This window comes from Lolium perenne, chromosome 3 (assembly GCF_019359855.2).
Source record: "Lolium perenne isolate Kyuss_39 chromosome 3, Kyuss_2.0, whole genome shotgun sequence".
NCBI lineage: Eukaryota > Viridiplantae > Streptophyta > Magnoliopsida > Poales > Poaceae > Lolium > Lolium perenne.
In genome coordinates this window covers 210,504,199-210,524,281 of record NC_067246.2, presented here as the reverse complement: position 1 = coordinate 210,524,281, position 20,083 = coordinate 210,504,199, and positions in this window count along the sequence as shown.

Here is a 20,083-nt window from a genome sequence, read left to right as displayed (position 1 = left end):
GGGGATGCCTTGGGCATCCCCAAGCTTAGACGCTTGAGTCTTCTTGATATATGCAGGGATGAACCACCGAGGCATCCCCAAGCTTAGAGCTTTCACTCTTCTTGATCATAGTATATCATCCTCCTCTCTTGACCCTTGAAAACTTCCTTCACACCAAACTTCTCATAAACTTCATTAGAGGGGTTAGTACATAATCAAAAACTCACATGTTCAGAGGTGACACAATCATTCTTAACACTTCTGGACATTGCTCAAAGCTACTGGAGTTTAATGGAATAAAGAAATCCATCCCACATAGCAAAAGAGGCAATGGGAAATAAAAGGCAGAATCTGTCAAAACAGAACAGTCCGTAAATACGAATTTCTAATAAATACTTCCGTTGCTCAAATAAGAAAACTCAAAACTAATGAAAGTTGCGTACATATCTGAGGAACACGCACGTAAATTGGCATATTTTTCTGATTTTTCTACAGAGAGAAAATCCCAGATTCGTGACAGATAGAAATCTGTTTCTGCGCAGAAATCCAAATCTAGTATCAACCTTCGATTAGAGGCTTCACTTGGCACAACAAAACACAAAACTAAGATAAGGAGAGGTTGCTACAGTAGTAAACAACTTCCAAGACACAAATATAAAACAAAGTACTGTAGCAAAATAACACATGGGTTATCTCCCAAGAAGTTCTTTCTTTATAGCCGTTAAGATGGGCTCAGCAGTTTTGATGATGCACTCGCAAGAAATAGTATTTGAAGCAAAAGAGAGCATCAAGAGGCAAATTCAAAACACATTTAAGTCTAACATGCTTCCTATGCATAGGAATCTTGTAAATAAACAAGTTCATGAAGAGCAAAGTAACAAGCATAGGAAGATAGAACAAGTGTAGCTTCAAAAATTTCAGCACATAGAGAGGTATTTTAGTAACATGAAAATTTCTACAACCATATTTTCCTCTCTCATAATAACTTTTAGAGGCATCATGAGCAAACTCAACAATATAACCATCACATAAAGCATTCTTATCATGAGTCTCATGCATAAAATTATTACTCTCCACATAAGCATAATCAATTTTATTAGTAATAGTGGGAGCAAATTCAACAAAGTAGCTATCATTATTATTCTCATCAAGTGTTGGAGGCATAGTATAATCACAACAAAATTTACTCTCCATAGTAGGTGGCACCAAAAGACCACTATCATTATAATCATCATAAATAGGAGGCAAAGTATCATCAAAGAAAATTTTCTCCTCAATTCTTGGGGGACTAAAAATATCATGCTCATCAAAGCCAGCTTCCCCAAGCTTAGAATTTTCCATATCATTAGCAACAATGGTGTTCAAAGTGTTCATACTAATATCATTGCTACTAGCATGCAAATAAGGTTCCATAGGTTTTTTAATTTTCGCATTAAACCATTCATGTCTTGACTCGGGAAATAGTACAAAGAGCTCACAGATGTTTTCCATTATGCCTTACTAGTGTAAAACAAGAAACAAAAAGATGCAATTGCAGGATCTAAAGGAAATAGCTTTGAGTACTTACGGCGCCGGGAAATAGCTTAGTAGCCGAGATCCGGAGTGTGAGTACCTTTTACCTTTCCTCCCCGGCAACGGCGCCAGAAAAGTGCTTGATGTCTACGTTCCCCCTCCTTTCCTGTAGACAGTGTTGGGCCTCCAAGAGCAGAGGTTTGTAGAACAGCAGCAAGTTTTCCCTTAAGTGGATCACCCAAGGTTTATCGAACTCAGGGAGGAAGAGGTCAAAGATATCCCTTTTATGCAACCCTGCAACCACAAAGCAAGAAGTCTCTTGTGTCCCCAACACACCTAATAGGTGCACTAGTTCGGCGAAGAGATAGTGAAATACAGGTGGTATGAATAAGTATGAGCAGTAGCAACGGTGCCAGAAAATAGCTTGTCGGCGTGTAGTTGATGGTGGTAGTATTGCAGCGAGTAACGCAAAGTAAAACAGTAAACAAGCAGTAGTAACTCAGCAGTATTTAGGAACAAGGCCTAGGGATTATACTTTCACTAGTGGACACTCTCAACATTGATCACATAACAGAATAGATAAATGCATACTCTACACTCTTGTTGGATGATGAACGCATTGCGTAGGATTACACGAACCCTCAATGCCGGAGTTAACAAGCTCCACAATTTGTTCATATTTAAGTAACCTTATAGTGTAAGATAGATCAACATAACCAGATAGATCACATCAAAACCATCATAATGATAATTAACTCCATAATCTACAAGAGATCATGATCATAGCCTACGACAAGAACCACACGGTGCACACACTAGTCACCTTTACACACGTGCAGGAGGAATAGAACTACTTTAATAACATCACTAGAGTAGCACATAGATGAATTGTGATACAAAACTCATATGAATCTCAATCATGTAAAGCAGCTCATGAGATCATTGTATTGAAGTACATGGAGAGAGATTAACCACATAGCTACCGGTACAGCCCCGAGCCTCGATGGAGAACTACTCCCTCCTCATGGGAGCAGCAGCGGTGATGAAGATGGCGGTGGAGATGGCAGCGGTGTCGATGGAGAAGCCTTCTGGGGGCACTTCCCCGCTCCGGCAGCGTGCCGGAACAGAGACTCCTGTCCCCCAGATCTTGGCCTCGCGATGGCGGCGGCTCTGGAAGGTTTCTGTGGTTTTCGTCAATCTTGATAGGGTTTTCGCAACGGAGGCTTTATATAGGCGAAGAGGCGGCGCAGGAGGGTCTCTGGGGGGCCCACACTATAGGGGGGCGCGGCCCCCCCCTGGTCGCGCCGGGGTGTGGTGTGGGGCCCCCAGGGCTCCCCTCTGGTCCTTCCCGGGTGTTCTAGATGCTTCCGATGAAAATAGGAACTTGGGCGTTGATTTCGTCCGATTCCGAGAATATTTCGTTACTAGGATTTCTGAAACCAAAAACAGCGAGAAACGAGGCGGCACTTCGGCATCTTGTTAATAGGTTAGTTCCAGAAAATGCACGAATATGACATAAAGTGTGCATAAAACATGTAGATAACATCAATAATGTGGCATGGAACATAAGAAATTATCGATACGTCGGAGACGTATCAAAGCGCTACTCGACAAAGGTTATATCTGCATAAGCCTTAGTCCTTTTGATGTTCCTATTATTTTAGTTCATAAGAAAGATGGTACTTGGCGCATGTGTGTAGATTGTAGAACGATAAACAACATTACTATTCGATATCGCCATCCTATTCCCTACTTAGAGGATATGCTAGATGAATTGAGTGGTGATGCTGTTTTCTTTAAAATTGATTTGCGTAGTGGTTATCATCAAATTAGGATGAAAGAGGGGGATGAATAGAAAACATCCTTTAAAACAAAATTTGGTTTATATGAGTGGTTAGTAATGCCTTTTGGCTTGACTAATGCACCTAGAACTTTCATGAGACTGATGAACAATGTTTTGCGTGATTTTATTGGCAAGTTTGTGGTTGTGTACTTTGATGACATACTAATCTACAGCCGCAATGAATCTGATCATACTATACATATTCGACATGTTTTGCAAGTGTTGCGTGATAATAAACTCTATGGTAATCTTGAGAAGTGCATATTTTGCAAAGATAAGGTCATATTTATGGGTTATGTTGTCTCTAAACATGGAGTAGAAGTAGATGTGTCTAAAATTGAAGCAATTCAAAATTGGCATAATCCCATGAATGCGAGTCAAGTAAGAAGTTTTCATGGTCTTGCTGGGTTTTATCGATGTTTTGTGCCCAATTTTAGTACTATTGATGCACCTTTGAATGAATTGACTAAAAAGGGTGTTTATTTTGAGTGGGGCGTCGCCCAAGATCATGCTTTTGATGAGATGAAAAGATTGTTAACTTCTGCACCGTTGCTTGCACTTCCTGATTTCAATAAGCAATTTGAGATTGAATGTGATGCTAGTGGTATTGGAATTGGTGGTGTGTTGATGCAAGAGGGTCGCCCAATTGCATATTTTTCTGAGAAACTTTCTCGTGCTAAGTTGAACTATCCTATCTATGATAAAGAATTGTATGCTTTAATTAGAGTTCTTGAGGTTTGGCAACATTATTTGTGGCCAAAGTAATTTATCATACGTTTTGATCACGAAGCTTTGAAATATCTAAAAGCCCAACATTGCGTAGGCGTCTTGCTAAGTGGGTTGAGTTCATTGAGTCTTTTCCATACACTATTAATCATAAGAAGGGAAAAGATAATATTGTTGCTGATGCTCTATCTAGGAAGAATATGCTATTAACTCAACTTGATGTTAAAATTCCTGAATTAGAGGTACTATGTGATTTGTATGCTACTGATCATGATTTTGCTGAACCATATCGCTTGTGTGCTATTGGTACAACATGGGAGAAATATCACATACATGATGGGTTCTTATTTAGAGTTAACAAACTATGTGTTCCAGAATCGTCTGTGTGTTTGCTCTTATTGCAGGAATCACATGCTGGAGGTTTCATGGGTCACTTTGGGCGTGATAAGACGCTACTCATGCTCACTGATCACTTCTATTGGCCAAAGATGAGGCGGGATGTGGACAAATATGTGAAGAGATGCATTACTTGCAACAAGTCCAAGTCCAAACTGAAGCCTCATGGTTTGTATACTCCTTTACCGGCACCTACTATACCATGGGAAGATATTAGTATGGATTTTGTTTTGGGTTTGCCACGTACTAAGAGAGGCCATGATTCTATGTTTGTGGTAGTGGATAGATTCTCTAAGATGTCACATTTTATTGCCTGCCACAAAAGCGACGAAGCGTCGCATATTGCTAACCTATTTTTCAGGGAGATTGTACGTCTACACTGAGTCCCGAAGACTATTGTTTCTGATCGTGATGTGAAGTTTATGAGCTACTTCTGGAAGACACTTTGGGAAAGCTTGGGACAAAGCTAGTTTTCAGAACTACTTGTCATCCCCAAACTGATGGTCAAACTGAGGTGATGAATAGAACATTTTCACAGCTGTTGAGATCCACGATCAAGAAGAACTTGAAGGAGTGGGAAGATTGTTTACCGCATGTGGAGTTTGCTTATAACAGGGTTGTACATTCTACCACAGAGTTGTGTCCTTTTGAGGTGGTGTATGGTTTCAAACTCATTACTCCACTTGATTTGTTGCCTTTGCCCATACATGAGAGAGTCAATATGGAGGCATCAAAGAGGGCAGATTATGTACGGAAGATATGTGAAGACTAAAGAGTTGATAGAGAAGAAAGGCAAGAGCAATGCTGCAAGAGTGAACAAGAAGCATAAGGAGATGTTGTTCAAGCCTGGTGATATTTTCTCATTACATTTTCGCAAGGATAGGTTCCCGAAGCTGCGGAAGTCCAAGTTTCTTCCTCGTGGTGCTGGTCCTTACAAAGTGCTTACCAAGATCAATGATAGTTCCTACTCTATAGATCTTCCAACTAATGAGTTTGGTGTCAGTAATTCTTTCAATGTTGCTGATTTGACACCATATGATGGAGAAGACCTTGTAGCGTCGAGGTCGACGCCTTTTGAAGGGGGGAGATGATGAGGACATCCTAACAATCCACTACCTTCGTCATTACAACATGAAGACGATGATGCCGTGAAGCTCAAGTCCAATGAAGTTAGGATTGGACCTATGACAAGAGCTCGTGTGAAGCTACTCAAACAACAGGTGAATTTGTTCCTAAATGATACCCTGATCGATGAGAACTTTATACTGCCTAAGTCCTTTTACTTATGTATGATCATGTACGAAGATGGAGCAAGCATCGCACGAGGAGAAGAGGAGCTGGCGTGGGCACTACCCTTCGTGTAACCAACGTTGTCCTATCCTGTATTGACTAATTGGAGGCCCATGAAGACACCCGAAGGCTAGATGGGCCACCTGGACAGCGCAGCGGAGGAAACCTTGGCGGGCAAGACAAGGAAGCAGCCAAACAAGGAAAGATTAGATCTAAAAGTACTGTAAACCTAGTCGTACTCGGTTAGGACTCTTGAGACCTGGCCTCCTATATAAAGGCCAGGAGAGGGGCTGCCGAGGGATACGAACAATCTTAGCGATCATAGCCAGCAAAAGCTTAGAGCTAGGTAACCCTAGCGATAGTAATCTCAACGAGATCTCAGCCGAACTATTCGGCACCCCATTGTAACCCATTGTCATCATAATCAAGAACAGACAGGCAGGACGTAAGGGTTTTACCTCATCGAGGGCCCCGAACCTGGGTAAATCGCTCTCCCCGCTTGTCTGTGAACCGATGTCTCGTGTCAGCTTGCAGGATTCCGTCAACCCTAAGCCCCTATCGGAGGGCATTGGCAAGGAGTACCCTCGACAATTGGCGCCGTCTGTGGGAAACCTATCGGCACAAGATCGGACATCGGCTGAACCCGTCATGTCATCGGCAGCTTCATCAACACCGTCATCGCCTCGTCTGGGAAGCCCGATTCATTTCGGCTCCTACGAATTCACCCCACATAGCGATTCATCTCGCTCGACTTTCTCCGGCCTACAAGGCAACATGGAGATGACTTTCGGGAGCGTCCAGTACAACGTCAACTCAGAAGGAATCCTTCGGCTTCTGGAATCTCCCATCTCCAGATCGACGAGTCTGAGCGCGTCATCGTCACTCGACCTTTCGGCTGGCCCGACAAGCCCATTGAGTCCGTCCGCGCCTTCGACTCCTCGTTCGGCATCCTCTATGTCGGTCGGATCTGATGATCCCACGTCCTCGGAGCTAACCTCGTACTACTGCATGAACTGCGACACCAGGCACGGGTTGGGGTCAAGCGACACGCCGTTCATCTGCAATGCTTATTATTCATCAGGAGAGGACAGCATCGGCAGCATCACCCAAGGAGACACCCGAAGAGTGGCGCCCCTCCAAGTCTATGTCGCTAACGGGGGAGACGAAGAACGCACCCCTCGTTCCAGCAGGCGAGCTAGTTTTGAAAACAGCGCCAGTAACAACAACAGCGACCACACCATCGCAGAGGAGGAGTGGGCAGCAGCCAAGGCAGCCGTACTTAACAACACACCGCTTCCGGCGGGAACCACGGTTGGCACTCTCAATGCTTACCGCTCCATATTGGAGAAAAATCGGGAGCGCCTATCTAAGGAGCAAGCCACTCTCGAGAAACGCCTATCTGCGGCAGACCGATCCAGCGAGCGACGGAGGGGTTCGCAGGGAAGCGCCTCCCGAAGTACCCACGGAGGCAAACATCGATCAAGAATGACCAGGCTTTCGGAAGATGATGCAAGGGAGATAATGTCAAACCTGACTAAGTCCTTTATGACTACGGACACCGCGGGCATGCCACGGCCAAAAACCGTCGCGGGAGCAACAGCCAACCTCGCAGCGTACCTCATTAATCAGCGTCCCGAAGGATCAATGGCTCAGGCTCACCGTGGCGCCTTAGAAAACCTCGCGATATTAGGAGACAATCTAGTTCCACGGAAGGAGAAGACCACGTTGCAGGCCAGCGGCTCAAAGCATCGCGCAAGAGACGCTCGGGACGAAATTACTCAGAGTAGGATCGATAAAGCAAGGCGACGACGCGCCCTCAGAGAGGAATTCAACAGCGATTCTTCGGATGAGACCTAGGAGAACGACGGCGAACTTAGGGGGGCCGATTGTTTAAGCTACAAAATTCGTGAGGCGATGCCACCTAAGAAGTTCAAACCCACCCCTACCGACGCCGCCAAGTATGATGGGCAGCAGGAGCCGAGATCCTGGATAGAGGATTATCTGCAGACGGTGATTCTGCAAAAAGGAAACCAGATAGCAGCAATGCAGTGCCTGCAGCTTTACCTAAAGGACTCATCACGAGCCTGGCTGAGAGGTCCGCCGAAGGGTTCCATCAAGTCTTGGGACGACCTAGTAGAAGCCTTCATCGCCAACTTCCAAGCAACCTACAAAAGGCCCGTCGGGATTGAAGAGTTACGACATTGCCAGCAAAAATAGAAGGAGTCGATGCCCGCATACATCGGGAGATTCACCAAGCTCCTGAACGCTGCGGAAGACGTATCTGTCGACAGAGCAATCGACGCCTTCAGTGATGGCATCCGACGTGAAAGTTATATAGAAGAACTTGGACGAAAGAAGCCGAAAACCATAACCAAGTTAATGGAAATCGCCAACAGCTGGGCCGATGGCGAAGACAACGTTCGTAAGCCACGACAGCGCAGCGACGACGAAGAAGATGACCATCCGAAGCATGATTCGGGAGGTCGAAGGGATCGCAACAAGAGGAGGAAGAACCGCAGCTACGATGACAACAACTTGGTGGCTGCAGGCTACTCTGATCGGCAGGATGATCGGTACGATGACAGGCGAGATGATCGACAGGACGGTAATCGGAACAACTCTGGGAATCGTGGCAACTTTAAACCACGACAACAGAGAACTCCAGAATTACCCTACGCTGAGCAGATCAATGCCCCTGCTACCTGCATTCGTATACCGATTCCAAGGATGGCAAAATAAAGTCTAGCCACCTGCTCAGGGACTGTCGGTAGTTCATCGATATGCATAAACTCATCCAGCAGGCAGACCAGCAACAGCTACCACCGCCACCACCGCCACCCCCACCGCAACACCAGGTCCAGCAAGCTCAACCTCATCAACCCAACGAGGCATTTCCACCACCACGCGGGCAGATGAGTATGATCCACAGGACAGGCGTCTCAAGGAGAGAAATGAAGAAGCTCACCCGAGAAATCAACCTGGCAGAAAGTGTCATGGCAAACATCCCTGAGTATGTCGAGTGGTCGTCTCAGAACATCACGTTCAGCCGAGCGGATCACCCGGTGACTATACCAAAACCAGGACACGCTGCCCTAGTGGTTGAAGCGCAGATAGGAGGGTTCAAGATGAGCAAAGTCTTCATGGACGGAGGAAGTGGACTCAACTTGATATTCCTTGACACAATTCAAAGTATGGGGATCACCATGAGAATGTTAGAAGAGTCAGATACCCGCTTCCATGGGATCCTCCCTACTTCACCAGCGTACTCTCTTGGCAAAGCATACCTGAACGTTGTCTTCGGCAAACCCGACAATTTCAGGAGGGAGAAGATCGAGTTTGAAGTCGTGAACTGGGAATCACAGTACCACGCCATAATCGGGAGACCAGCTTATGCCAAGTTCATGGCTGTGCCGCACTATGCATACCTCAAGCTGAAGATGCCTGGGAACAACGGGACGAACATCACAGTCTATGGAAGTTTCTCACGCTCGGACAATTGTGATCGTGATTTCCAAAGGATTGCTGCAAAGTTTGGGCCACAACGGGAAACTGTCGACCCTCCGCCCAAACTGACGATACGAGAAATCAAGGAGGAAAAACTCGACAGAGAAATCAAGAAGAAGCCAGCCAACCCTGCCCTTGAAGCCTCGGCAGCAAAAGCTTCGGCAGTACAAGCTTCGGCAGTTGCTGATGCAGAAGATATAGGAGGCAGCAAGGCACTGATAATCGCTGCCCAAGCCCCTGGAGAAATCAACAACGCTGCAGCAACCACTAGCATGACGAAGAAATCAGAAGATGGTGCTGAAGATGAGAAGAACCCCTTCCTTGATAAAGCACTTCCTTAGTCTTTAAATTTTTTCCCTTTACTTTACACAGGGCCTCCCTTTTTCGCCCTCTAGTTTCGTATTTACCCTATCAATGTGCACTTAAGTTTCGATTCTTGTTAAGCATTGCAGTAATTTAAAGCATCTGTGACCACGCCACCGTGAACCTTGCTTACAAGTAACGGTACAACGTAACGCGCGGCAGAAGATCGCGCCCCAAGGGAAAAACTTCTACGAGTGCTGCAAAGAAAAACAAGGACATTAATCCTTCCCTCTACTTCAGATGCCTCTACGAGTGCCGCAAAAAGAAAGAGTTTGGAAAACATAAAACAACCCACGTTCGATATTTCACTTATGGAAATATCAAAGAACAACGGGCTCATTGGCAGAATCATTGCACCCGAAATATTCGGGAGTGACTGTCGAAACTTACAATCGGTTGAAAGCAAAGTTGCGCATACAACAGGTTTAGCAAAACCTGCAACACGAGCTGATCACTCATAATGATTTGCTGACCAACCAATATACAACGGGCAATTAAGATTTTCTCCTTCAAAAATTTGCTAACGGCACGGTGAAAATACATATTCATGTATTAACCAAGTAACAAGTTTCGGCTTAACAATCCTAACCCTGGATGGATTAGCCAATGCAATTCATTTTACAAAAATAACTTTACACCCTAACGTCACCCTTGCGGAGTTTCCCTCTCTTCAGGTACATTTGACTCCTCCTCAAGCCTGTCGACAATTATATTGGCGGGCACTAAAACCTTAGGGTACAGTTCTTCAAAATCACCAGTTGCGTTGGCGACAGATAGCAAACATGCCGAGGGATAACGAGCAAGCTCAAGGGCAAGCGTACACTTGGCCCCTACGAAAACTTGAGCTCGCACCAAGTCCCGAACCTTCTTGGCGTTTCCGAACTCGGACATCAAAGTCAAAAGCGTGGGGGGAACTGCATTCAAAGGAAACATTGTCTTCCAAACCACCCTCATAGCCTTGTAGCACTTATCAAAGAACTGGTGGACTTGTTGAACCCGATCCTGAAATTTTGCAACAGCCGAAGCCTTCGAGTGATCCCGCCAGAAAATCTCTTCGGATGAGGAAAGCTGGGTTAAAGCATGCACTCGCTCGTGTATCCGCTTGTTCTCTTCTGCACGGTTCAACGCTATGACTGGCAAAAGAATCAGTAAAGAGTCAGGCAAGGTGTCGTTGACGAAAGGGCAAAGGAATCAGGAAACTTACAGTTTAAACTCTTAGTAGCTTTATGTAGCTCAGCAAGAGTGTACCGTTCCACGTCGGCTGCAATCTCACTCTTCTTATTGACAATAGCAGCTAAGGCATAAGTGCTGCGCAGGTCCTTTTCCATCTGCGTAATCCGATCCTTCATACGCTGGATCCGATCACTTTCAGGAAGAGCACCCGAAGAGTCATCAACAAATGAGGGCACTGGGAAGACCTGCAGGAAACACCGTTACAAAAAGATGATGGACATGGTACAACTGAGCATCCGAAGTAACTCCCATCGGGAGAAGTACAAGAAGAAATATCATAACAAAAGTGTGCTAACAACATTGCTAGCACGGAGTTTATTACAAGCATAAGTTTTGCGGCAGAACAATGTTTCACATCAGCTCAAGCATAAGTTTGCTACAAGAATCAAGGGGCTTGGGTCTGAGTCGATAAACTGGGTCCAGCCGACGATTTCCTTGATGAAACCAGTTCAAGGAGCTGGCGGGCACAAGTAAGGGCAGACGCTTTAAAAGCGCTTAGATCAACAAGCTGCCCGTCTTGCTCTTTCGGCAGCTCCTTGGTCATCCCTTCAATGTCACCCTTAAAGTCGTAACCCATCATAAGCTGGAAGGCAAGGACAGCACCATAAGTGCGCGATGTACGCTTGAATACCTCGATAACCTCCTTGGTGTCAACCGCGAAGGTATCGACCAGCTGCCCCAGGGTTTTCTCCTACTTGATCTTGGGGAAAATCATCGAGTGCATCCGCGCCAGGGCACCCTTCCCCTTTACAAGAAGCTCCCGCATAAGCTGGTGGGAGGCAAGAATCATCGACACAGCATTTGCTGGAGAGTTGTTTGGAACTCTATCCAGGGCATCAACAGGGATATTCGCCGCTTCTGCAGGGAAAAGAAAGAAAGAAAAGTACATTGGCAAAAGGATCGAATCCATAAGTACATCAATCGATAGAGGTGTATAAAAATTACCAAGTAAGGCCAAAGAAGACTGACGAAGGACTTCATCCTTTTCGGCTGCCCGAGCTTCAGCCATCAGCCTGGATGCTTTCTCCTCCTTCAACTTCTCTTTCAGCTTGCCCAGCTCCACCTTCAGAGAGTCAACCTCTTGGCGAGCCTCGGCAGCTATCTTGACTGCGCCATCCAATTTCAAGGAGGAAGATTTGACTTCCTCTTGCAGCTGAGCCTTGTCAGCTTCCAGAGAAGTGAATTGGGAGGCGAAGGCCTCCAAAGAGGAAATAACGCCTCGCAAGTCCTTAAGAAAGAAGGATATTTTACCAGGAATTGTCAAGCAAAGCACGCTCCAAGAGATTTGCATCACAGTTAGAAAAAGGCTTACAGAAGGAGGAGTTGCGGTGGCAGCAGCTGGAGAGACGCCTTTCCCTTTGGAAAGGGAAGAAGCAGTCGATGCTTGAGCCATAGGCGCAGCCTTAGGAGCCGAAGCTTCGGAAGCCACTACGACCTTGATGTAAAGCCATTTCAGCCTCCACCCTTGCACGGACTCTCTCATTGGGAAATTAAAGTAATTGACCTCTGAACGAGCGACAAACCCTACTCCTCCGGTGACAAAGTACCCATTACTACTGTTGTATCTCTTCACATAGAAGATCTTTTTCCACAGCTCGAAATGAGGTTCGATACCCAGAAACGCCTCGCAAAGGGTGATGAACACAACAACATGGAGGATTGAGTTGGGGGTAAGTTGCCATAGTTGAATTTCGTACGTTCGCAAGAGATGGAGGAGGAATCCATGAGTGGGGAGTGAAAGGCCTCGGTGAAGGAAAGATAAGAACATCACAGTAAAGCCAGCAGGGGGATCAGGCCGAGAAATCACACCTGGAAGGATCACATCTCCCACATCGGAAGATATCAATCCTAGGCTTCGGGATCTCTTCTCATCACGCTTGGTGACGGTTGATGCTACCCAGTCTCCGGGCTTGACGATTGAGCTCGACGGCGCTGGCGGCGCCAGAGCTGGGGGAGGAGCACCCGGAGCGCTCCCCTTCAGAAGAGAAGAGGAGGATTTGGCGGCGGCGCCTCCGCTGGTGGAGCTGGCGGCGGCAGGATTCTTCTTCTTCACCATTGTGAGATCTGATGAAGATTGGAAAAGCTGCGGTGGCGGCGCAGCAGCGGCAAAGGAAGGAAGAAGGGGAAGAATGAGGAGATGCTACGGGAACCGTGGAGGAGATTAGGAGTTTTTCGCCCTTTAGAGATTTTGAGGAGAAGTTAAGAGCTAAGTAAGCACGTGGCGCTTGAAGGAGGGGAGGAACCGGCGGCCCACTATTTCCACGTTGTGCGAAAATCGAGGAGGCACCTCGGTCACCACGCGTGCAATGATCAAGCCCTAAAAACTGCTCGCGCAGAGTTAGGGTGGGCCCGTCAGGTCAAGTCCTGTCAATCAGCCCACAGCAGTTACACGTCAACAGTGACATCATAAAAGAAAAAAACTTGAGGCATTCGAAGGAAAAATGAAAAGTTATCGGATGAAAGACTTGAGTCTACGCACAGATTGCAAGCATTCGTACCTAGACTCGGGGGCTACTCCCATCGGGAGCGCTGACGCGCACCCGATAAAATGAAGACTCGACAGAATGAGTAGTCGAAAGAAGAAGGATTGAGTCTGCACTCGGTTACAAGCGCTTGCATCCAGACACTCGGGGGCTACACTCCCATCGGGAGCGCATGATGCACACCCGATAAAAGTTTTTTGCACTCCAGGATCATGCCCGGGGACTTGATTCTGTGTAGGGTAACGTTGTTTTGCCATCGGCAGTTAACCAACAAAAGTTGGGCACGTTACTCATTATCGTTTGCATAAAGAAAATATATCGGATGACCTATGAAGACCTGTGGAAAACATCGACAGAGGAGAATATTCGAGTGGTACAACTTGAGTCTACACACGGATTGCACGCATCCGTACCTAGACTCGGGGGCTACTCCCATCGGGAGCGCTGACGCGCACCCGATAAAATGAAGACGGAGCAAATTCAAGATGAACAAAGAACATCAGGAGAAGAACATCAGGAGAAGACATGCATTAGTCTCTACCCGAACTATCTTTGGCTAGATACTCGGGGGCTACTGACGTGGGCACTACCCTTCGTGTAACCAACGTTGTCCTATCCTGTATTGACTAATTGGAGGCCCATGAAGACACCCGAAGGCTAGATGGGCCACCTGGACAGCGCACCGGAGGAAACCTTGGCGGGCAAGACAAGGAAGCAGCCAAACAAGGAAAGATTAGATCTAAAAGTACTGTAAACCTAGTCGTACTCGGTTAGGACTCTTGAGACCTGGCCTCCTATATAAAGGCCAGGAGAGGGGCTACCGAGGGATACGAACAATCTTAGCGATCATAGCCAGCAAAAGCTTAGAGCTAGGTAACCCTAGCGATAGTAATCTCGATGAGATCTCAGCCGAACTATTCGGCACCCCATTGTAACCCATTGTCATCATAATCAAGAACAGACAGGCAGGACGTAAGGGTTTTACCTCATCGAGGGCCCCGAACCTGGGTAAATCGCTCTCCCCGCTTGTCTGTGAACCGATGTCTCGTGTCAGCTTGCAGGATTCCGTCAACCCTAAGCCCCTATCGGAGGGCATTTGCGAGGAGTACCCTCGACAGGAGCTACTGGACGTGAAGCTGGACATGGAGCTGGACATGAAGCTGGACAAGAAGATATCCCAAGGAAGCGCGAGGGAGGAGAGGGAGGCATGCACGAGGGAGGAAGATCAAGTCCAGGCCGGTGCACAACCCGGTCAGATCAGCTGCCACGTCGGGCTGCCCGGTCCCATGCCCGGTCCAACCGGACCCCATGCCGGGAGCGCCCGACGCTCGCCAGATCCAGCGCTTGTGCCATCCGGGCGGGTGTACTGAGCCACCCATCCCACGCCCGGTCACTACCCAGCCCCTGGCCCGGTTGAAACCGGACCACCCGGTCCCTGGCCCGGTCGATCGGCCCCCTGATCGGTCGTGTCCGAGTCAGTCTCGACCAGATCTTGATCTGGGTCGGTTTTCTATGTATTTCCTCGACTTCTGGTCGTCCTGAACACCTATATAAGTGTCCAGGATGCCCCCAAATTAGGTTTAGACCACGTTTAAGATTTCATAGTTGATTGCTTTGCAACTCTATTGAATCTCTACACCAATCCGCATCGATTTGGTGTTTTGCTACTGAAAGTCTTGTGTGATCTGCTGTTCCATTGGGAATTAGACGGTTGCAACTTACCGCTTTGTGGTCGGCGACTACGTGCGCAAGTGTGTGGAGTTGCGAATATCTTGTAGGGTTGAGAGCTGTTGCATTGGCGACATGGACCAATCAAGAGACTCGTTGCGTCATAGAAGTTATCATCCACTTCATCGTCATGTTATCTCCGCTGTGTTCATCGCGTGTTCATCACATCCACCGTCGCTTACTGAGAAGATCGGGCAACCCCTTATCAATAAGAGATGTGTGTTGCATCATCTCTATGTTAGAACGTGATGATCATATTAATTCTAATATTATCTATACCTTATATCACAGTGATGAATTGCTTTTTGTCCACCACAACTTTACGAGAGAATAGTCAAGTGAACCCATGAACCCCGGTACACTTTTTATCATAAGAAACACCTTTATGTTTCTTTTACATTTTTTCCTATTTGCTACATTATTTTAGTACGAAAATACAAAAATATTTAATTTTCTTATTTGCATCCAAAATACTAAAACCAATCAACCTCTTTACAGTTTTTACTTAGTTATCTTATCTAATTTAGTTTTTACTTGTTTTATTTCTACTTGTGTTATTTACTTACGCCAAACCTTGTGCTTGACAACCACACGGTGGAGTTGGGGGCACAAGGCATTTACTTTACCTGCACGATTGCTTGAAGAAGAGAGAAGAATACACTCTTTCATCCAGTTCCCCGAGAGTTTGATATAAACCCTCGAGTCGCCCTTGTGGGGAAGATACTCCCTTGATACAACACCCCGCACTTGCAATCCCAATGTATCAAGATCTTTTTGGTCTTTCTACTGGCCGTCATCAGGTGTGCATCGAGCAATGAAACCTCAAGGTGAGACCTCCTGTGGCGTTCGGGAGCACTAAGCCACCGCAACTCTCCAACGGAGATTAGCATTCGGAAGAGTGTGAACTTCGGGGTAAATCATTTTCTCTCGCATGTCTCGGTTATCTCTATACCCGAGCTCTTTACTTATGCACTTTACTTTGTTATAGGCATCGTGCTTGAATTTATATATCTTTCTATGACATAGTTGCTTGTATTTCTTAGCATAAGTTGTTAGTGCACATAGGTGAACCATAGTATATAGACTTTGGGTTTGACAAAGTAAACGCTAGTTTTATTCTGCATTAGTTAAGCCCATCTCGTAAAAGTTTTAAACTACCTATTCACCCCCCTCTAGGCGACATCCGTGTCCTTTCACCCTGTCAAATCCTTATCCAAAATCCCCCACAATTATCGCCATCTATAACCAAATTACAACAACAAAAATGCATCAACTACATGTATATTCCATGATAACATATGCGTTTGAACAACTAAACAAGAAGATGTAACTACTAATGCAAAGTTTAAAACATAATCCTAAGCAGTAACCTTAACCCCTACTACATCTAGGTCACTAAATAGATCTAGGGCTAACCCTAACCTACAAATCTTACATAGGCATCATACAAACCACCATTGGACTATTCAGAATCCCGCCTTTTCAATAAAGTTTTAATCATACATCCATAATATCTTGATTGCATTATTGTTTCTTACTTGTTCTCGATTTCAGGTAGTAACTAAGATCCTCGTTGGTAAGGCTGATCGTGCAACTGCAAGATCAGTAACTCTCGAAGATTGGCCTAGCGACTGCATTGGAGAACGTACCTCGGACATGTAGTCGGATAGTCATTCCCGAACTCCACAAAAAATTAGAATTATCTTCTATCTTTTCGAAAGATCGGACACCTTTACACTATCATAGGTGGATTGGCTAGGTGCAACCCATGCGACTCAGGGGGTAGCGCCCCGGCCTGGGCAGTGAGTTGAAATTTGAAAGGATAACACCCTTAGGAAGGGAGTTGAGGTCATGAATCGGGGCCCCCTTGCCACGCTGTGTATTTATTTAGTCGAGAGTCAAACCATAGTAAGTTTTACCAACTATATTAACATCTAAATATTGAATAGATATATTATAAAAAAGTATATTGTATGGTGAATCTATTGGTATTGGGTTTTTATCGTAAATGGACACGTAAGACTCACATTTAATCCTAAAGGGTTCAAGTTGTGGAATTGTACGAAGTCAACGCCACTTGTAGGAAAACCTAGCACCTTCTCCACCCCCGCCTCCTTCATGGATCGGTTCTCCCTCCTACAGCCTGCCTCGACTGTGTCGGGAGGGGTGTGGGGAACCTGATCTATGTGTGGAGTTTTCAATAAAAAAATATAGTGTTTTAATAGATTAACTTAGAGTTCTGGTAGCCATGTTCCTATTGGTCTCCGTTTCAATGAAGATGGCATCGTCTACAATAAGTGGTATTCTGCCCTTCATTCGACGAATATATCTCCTTCCCGACATCAATGGTGATGTTGCAAGATTAAATTTCTCCAGGTATGGGCCTTTAGATCTTACTTTGCTAGATCGATTTTGAATTTTTTTTTCTCATGGTTATCGTGAGGAGGATTGTCCTTACAGTATTTGTCTCGACTGCTACGTCATCAACAAAGGTGATTAGTACTCTAGACTTATCAACGACGTCGACTAGGTTGTTCGGTTGTTTTTCCCTCTTGCCGATGGTGATTGTTCTGGTTGCGCACGCTCATGTAGTCTTGGCATTGTGGCTCAAGTTAAAATTATGGAAAAACATTCATTGGTATTTATAGGCTTATGGTTTGTTTTTTCTTCGGCTACCTTCAGAAAAATACAAGATTGTGTCATGGAAGAAGAAAAAGTTTGAAGACCTCGAAAATTTTCTTGTTCCTTTTTTACTTTATTTTGTAATGCGTAGATACAATTCATTTATCTCTACCATGTACTATTTGCTTATATATACTCCCTCCATTCTTACCTACAAGGCCACTTTAATTTTTGAGGCAAACGTTGACTAACTATTGGGTGAACCAAATGTGAGTTGCATGTCATTCAAAACTATATCATCGATTGCACATTTTAATGAACTTTCCAATGATATATTTTGAATGACATATACCATATTTGGTTGACTAAATCACTAATATAATAGTAGTATTAATTGTATCATATCACATATATTCTATTTCTCTTAGGAGTATCTTTTGTCAAATTCGAAATATTGAAACGTGTGGGTGTCCATAACTTCTAATAAAAAAAAGGAGGAAGTAAGAACTAACCCTACATATTGTGGGATCATATCCAGACAAGAAGTGATTTAAAACAGTACATGTAGCTAGTGATCAACATGTTAATACGTTTTCTCCGGTGTGCACTAGCTATGTATGGAGTATATAGTATAGTAGCATACTATTTGTTGTATTCTCGTTGGCGTACGTGTTGTCTATTGTGTGTGTGGACTTTGAACACGAGTCTACGCTGTATTTATTTTTTGTGCCGGAGAAAAAGAAACGGTCCATGGATGGCGGCAAGTTGGTGCACACCTTGGCACCTTGCACCGCGGCCTTTAATGCTTTTGACCTTCTAGACTGGTAGCTGGTCCGGTTCTGGTAGCTATCAGCATTGGCCATGTTTGCGTCCCTGGACTTCCAACCAAATTAACCTTTGCTCGATCTCACCATTCACCAATAATATAATCTCACTCCTATGCATGCATCGCCCTCAAACACAATTTAATCAGACCCAAAAGGAATACAATTCTCTTGGACTCGCAGCATCAGCTCACTGATCAACAAAATCAGAGCGAAAAGCAAGCTAGAAAAAAAACATACATATACAAAATATGCATATTTTGGAAAGTAAACAAAGAAAAAATTGTTCATATACGCAGCTGTATATCCACTAGCTGACAATTCAAGCAGGAACAGTGTATATCACATGTATGATCTCATAGCTCATGAAGAGCTGCAATTGCACTCTTCGATCGGTAGTAGTACAAGAGGTACCCATAATTTATTAGGTGCAATAAAAAGCCACAAGAAACAAGGCAGTAAGAGGTGCACATGATTTTGTCAAAGTTGCTTCCATGGATCCACATATGAAGGTGACCATAATAGGTCCATGATCGTCTCCTTGATTAACTACCAGTAAAAACAAAAGCAGTGAGCTATCCTTGACGAGTTCAGCTCCGCAAAGTACAATTGGATATGGACACTGTGCAAGCATCTTCGCCCCACCAATTAATTAATGGGGTGGCCACCAAAGTAGATTTCCTCTCGACGGAGAACCTTTAATTAAAGAAAGGGGAATTCTGTCACATGTGTATTAATTTTTCTACCTGGATCAGTTTGCTAAAGGTAGTACTGGTACTCTCTTATCCTAGCGAATTAGATACTCTAAAGAATCTTTGTGTTTGGCACGGTACTGATCGTCCTCTGCTAGGGTACAAAGCGCCATCAATTAAGGGTGTATGTTGGCCAGTTGAAATATTTGACTTCGTACAGCTACAATAGCTGCAGAGATCATGAACCATCCAATCCCTTCCACACCTGCGGCTCAGATCAGGCCTATATACATGACCATCTCTACTCCCTCCTCCCCAAAATATGTTGCATATAATTTTTTTAAGTCAAACTTAATAAAGTTTGGCCATATAAACTGATATATGAACATAAAATGCAAATTTTGTATCTTTAGAACCACCACAAACTTTTGTTTTCATATTATAAACATTTGGTGTCATATATGTTTATTATTATTGGTCAAACTTTGCGAAGTTTGACTTCCACGCAAAATTATGCGCAATATATTATGGAACGGAAGGAGTAAGAGTAAAGCATACATGACGGAGTACCACATAAAGCGAAATAAGTATTTTCATAAATAACATGTATTGTCCCAATGATATTGGTCAAGTTAGCATTCGAAAGTAGGGAGCTTAAAAACGATGTCGACTCAATCTAATGAATACCAAGAATTTAATTGTAAATCATCGTATCTATTTGACCTACTCTCGTTTTCAAAATATTTGAGGTATGGAGCTGGAGCCCAAGCTAAAATATCGGTTACTATATTTCATGCTGCATGCATGTATGACCGGTGCACATTGCATAGAACCAAAAGTTGGAACGCGTCAATCATGTCTTTGTTTAGGGGGAAGGTGTCAATCACG